We start from the raw sequence: 5,096 nt of genomic DNA on the forward strand, positions 1-5,096 counted from the left end.
TACAACCTTAATATTTAAATTATTTTATACTATTATTACAATATTATATATTTCACAATTTTAAATATTAAATCGTAATTTCAGTGTTTTCGATTTAACAAAGCAAAATCGAAGTCTGTCCAAGGACTCTAGCGAACTTGTGCCCCTTGTTGCGAATCAATGTCCTGGACGACCGGTTGCTTAGTAACGGGGTAATCTGTTGACCAACGAGTAGTGCAGTAGACAAAAATGCACAATACAAAAGTTAATGTCTGTCCGTAAAGGAAACAAAATTGTCGAATAACGTGCTTGACTAAAAATCCCCTTCATAAACAAATAATAATCAGGAATCCTTAACTTTTCCCCTGACCCAATGAAGAGTATATTCCTTACCTACAGTTTCACAACGCTCTTCAAACGCTGTGTTTAGCATAAATCACATCTCTGCTCTGGACGCCACTGTTTTTGTCTACATAAAATAACTTGGGATAGCCAAGCATCACGCTTTTGGCGCGTCTGCAGCTCGCTAGTTCTGGTTTTGCCCAATATCTGAGGGGCACAAAAGGACATGCGGCCCCGCAGCGCCCCGCCTCCATCCAGCCAACAAAGAGCCTGAAATTCACTGATGCATGCATGCATACTGCAGACAGCAAACCAGATCACAGTCAAACACACACAGCATATCACACTCTCACCCGCATGTATACTGCAGACACAGACACCAGCCAACCCTGTATGCATGCAGCACATCTCAACACAAAACATCACAACAGTCTTCTGTTAACAATAGAACATCTCACAACAATTGTTTGGTAAACTTTTAAAACGTAAAAAGCTGGTAGCAGCGATGTATTCCAGTGTTTTGAAGCTTTTGCATCAAACGCGCTCTATTTGCGCACATTTGTTCCGCGCTGGTCAACGCCGCCACCTGCCGACCGCGCCTTGAACTGCAGCTGATGAATCACACGGTCCAAAGCAGAACTTTCATTGTTTATTTTCATTGATAAAAAACTCAATCACAGATTACATTTTAGGGCAATCTAATCAGATTACTTTTGGATTACTTTCATCCTAATTCTATTTTATTTTATTTCCCATGCATTTGAGTAGGATAATCATTTTAACATAAAAGTACAAAGAGGAAGAAAATGTAATCCATTCTTATACTAACAAAAAGAGCCTATTAAAAAGAGCTCCTTATGACATTTTTAAAAAGTGCTTTAAACATTACATGAATGAAATAAACATTAAATCTAAGAGCAATGGCAGTACATGCCCAGAGTTTATATGAGACATCAAGTTCATTACAAGTGCATAAAACAACAGCAGCATTACGAACATTAGTGACCATAAAATCAACATAAAATTAATTAAAATGAATGACCATAAAATCAACAGCAACAACGTTGCCTGGGTCAAAGCTTTCATTTAAAACACTTTTAACCCTTACTGCCTATTCCAAAGCTTTGGTGCAAGATATATTTTGAACAGCAAGTATATTCTAAAAGAGCAGAATATGTTAAAACAACAGAGTTCCACCGAGTCACACAAGCAACAATTGTGTTAAGTTTTATGTCAAGTTTCATGCAGTGGACAACAGTAGAGCGATGGGCTTTTGTTCCATATTGCTGCATATTTTGCAATTGAACTATTGTGTACCATGTGGGCAGGACCCTTAGAGATAGCATCCACTAGATCCTTTGAAGCAATTAACTTCAATGCGTGAGCTGCACACCATTGGGAGGTAGTAAGAAATAATATATATATATATATATATATTTAAAACATTTCTAGTTCATTTTAAGTGCATTAATAAAATAAACATTACATGAATAAACAGCAGTGAACCTGAAATCAACAGCAATGACTTATCTAGGTCAAAGCTAACAGGTCAAAACTTTGTCACACTTACTTTGTCACACTTACTGCTTAGTAATAGTCCATCACCTGTTCCAAAGCTGAGGTGCATCTTACTGTTGTAACGTAAAAGGAGCATATGCTCAAAATGTTCATCTGTGAGACTATTCAGGGTAAAAATATCATGATATTGATATGAAAATTATCAATAAATTATTAACAATTTACTGCCATTGCCTTGTTATTATGTAGTCATGTAATCTATAAAAAGTACCTGTAATCCGACTACGAGTATTTTAAAATGTAATTTAATCCAATTACAATTATTTGATTTTTGCAATCTGATTAGGTAATCCAGATTACATGTAATACGTTACAACCCAGCACTGTCCACAGAGTACATTTTAAATACTTCTAAGTCCATCTTGTGTGATCTTCGTTTGAGATGCCATATTTAGTGTATTTTGCATATTCTGTCTTCACAGTAAAATGACAATAAAATAAAAATAAACAAATAGTAGGGTACAGCAGTGCAAAAGGCTCCATGGGGTAAAAGGCTCCTTTGATTTTATTTTCTCCAAAAACACTAAATAGCATCAAAAACTACGTCAGTACTTTCCTAAACACCTGTTTTTCACTATGAACTGCAAGTTGTTCATCTTCCATGAGATCATTGCGTGTAATGTCTAAAGACTGATTTTGAGGCAATTTGATCTAATATATCTAATAATTTATGTAGCTAATGAATATCCTGGAAATGATCACATTTATTTTGAAACAAAATACTTATTTCTCATTTTATTTTTTCTAGCTGATTATATATATAAAAAATTAAATAACTGTCCAATAAGTGAAAGGATAGCATTTGGGATAAAAAATCCCCTGTTGCAGGGGCTAAAGATTCCTATTAAACTCATTGTTTTTTTTTAGTGGGGTGAATAGATTTGTTATGAAAATGATCAAAGTGGGCTCAGATTGACTGATCCAATCACAATGGAGATTCATTTGTTTATAGAATACTTGAAATGTTATAAAATGCCAAATGTGTTTGAAATTAATAGGAAATCGTGCACCCTTTTGAAGTATTTGCATAAGTTGACAAATTGCGTCCTATAACTACTGCCCCTATATCTACATGATATCACTATAAACCTCCCTAGGGGCCTTTTACCCCAGCTGTGAGGTAAAAGGCCCCCTCGCTGCTTTTAAAAAAAAAACTAAATGTATTCAAAACAACCTTCTGTTATTTCTTTTCACTCAAATTTGGTTGCTCCATCAATATTCAATAAAAATAAATGTATTTCTTAAATCTTGAGACTCTTTGTAACGAGAAAAAAAAGCAAATTTTCCTTTAGGTGTGCCTTTAGCCCCATTGTACCCTATAGTATGGTGAAAATTAGCTTTTTCTTCTGGTCACACACATTTATCAAGATTGAAAAAATATATTTCTTTTAAATAGTTAATGATGGAGCAACATCATTTCTTTGAAAATAAAAAAATAATGCAAGGTTGTTTTGGTTAAAAAAAAAAAAAAAAAGGGTAGAGTCACATGGGGTTACTTCCTTGTAATGTTACTTCCTTGTAATGTGGTTCTCGCTCTTGGTGGGGCACCTGGTGAGTTGTGCATGGATGCCATGGTAGATGGTGCGCTATGGTAACATGCTCAACAAGCCACATGATAAGATGAGCGGGTTGACGGTCTCAGACGCGGAGGAAACTGAGATTCGTCCTCCTCCACCCGGATTGAGGCGAGTCACTACGCCACCACGAGGACCTAGAGTGCATTGGGAATTGGGCATTCCAAATTGTGGCAAGGGGGCCTTTTACCCCACGTGTTTGGCATATTTGTATTCAACTAACAAATGAATCTTCATTATAATTGGGTCAGTCAATGTGAGTCCACTTTGAACATTCTTCATTACAAATCTATTCCCATCACTTAAGAAAAACTGTGGTGAATGTGTTTCATGGGGGCCTTTAGCCCCATCAACAGGGGGGTCTTTTTACCCTAAATTATCCTTTCACTTATTGGACAGTTATTAAAACTTTTGATTTAATCACCTGATTTAATACTTATACAAATAAGTATTTTGGCTCAAAATAAATGTGATGATTTCATGGATTGTCATTAGCTACATTTGCAACATTTTAATACTTTTAAATATTAGATCAAATTATTTCAAAATCAAACTTTAGGCATTGCACACTGTATGAGCCATAATAGCCATTAGAGGGCAATGTACACTGGTGGTGGATTGGTTACTCAGGAGCAAGTCACCTGTTTTTGTCAGGTGATAAGGGCATCAGGTGGGAGAAATTAGACAGGTAGAGGTGGCAGGAGAACACAGTTGTTGTTCCCGTAGCCACGTAACCATGCAATTTGTTTGTTTTCTTCAGTAAATTATTGCGATGTACAATACCCTTTTTTATTTTATATAAAAACATTATCTTCATTTAATGGGACTCCAAACCCAAACAGACATTGTGTACATCTATCTATCTATCTATCTATCTATCTATCTATCTATCTATCTATCTATCTATCTATCTATCTATCTATCTACCTGTCTGTCTGTCTGTCTGTCTATCTTGCTGTCTGTCTGTCTGTCTGTCTATCTATCTATCTATCTATCTGTCTGTCTGTCTGCCTGCCTGCTGTCTATCTATCTATCTATCTATCTATCTATCTATCTATCTATCTATCTATCTGTCTGTCTGTCTGTCTGTCTGCCTGCCTGCCTGCCTGCTGTCTATCTATCTATCTATCTATCTATCTATCTATCTGTCTGTCTGTCTGTCTGTCTGTCTGTCTGCCTGCCTGCTATCTATCTATCTATCTATCTATCTATCTATCTATCTATCTATCTATCTATCTATCTATCTATCTGTCTGTCTGTCTGTCTGTCTGTCTGTCTGCCTGTCTGTCTATCTATCTATCTATCTATCTATCTATCTATCTATCTACCTGTCTGTCTGTCTATCTTGCTGTCTGTCTGTCTGTCTGTCTGTCTGTCTATCTATCTATCTATCTATCTATCTATCTATCTATCTATCTATCTATCTATCTATCTATCTTGCGATCTGTCTGTCTAAAATAATTCAATAACTTATCCTGTGGCACCTCATGAAGTTGGTTGAGAGAATGCCCAGGGTGTAATCTAAGCAAAGAATGGATACTCTGAAATATCAATGATTATGTTGTGTTGACAAACAGTGAGAGATTGGAAGAGCTCTCCGTCAGCTGGTGTGTGTGTGGCAGG

Source organism: Myxocyprinus asiaticus, chromosome 16 (genome assembly GCF_019703515.2).
Source record: "Myxocyprinus asiaticus isolate MX2 ecotype Aquarium Trade chromosome 16, UBuf_Myxa_2, whole genome shotgun sequence".
NCBI classification, from domain to species: Eukaryota; Metazoa; Chordata; class Actinopteri; order Cypriniformes; family Catostomidae; genus Myxocyprinus; species Myxocyprinus asiaticus.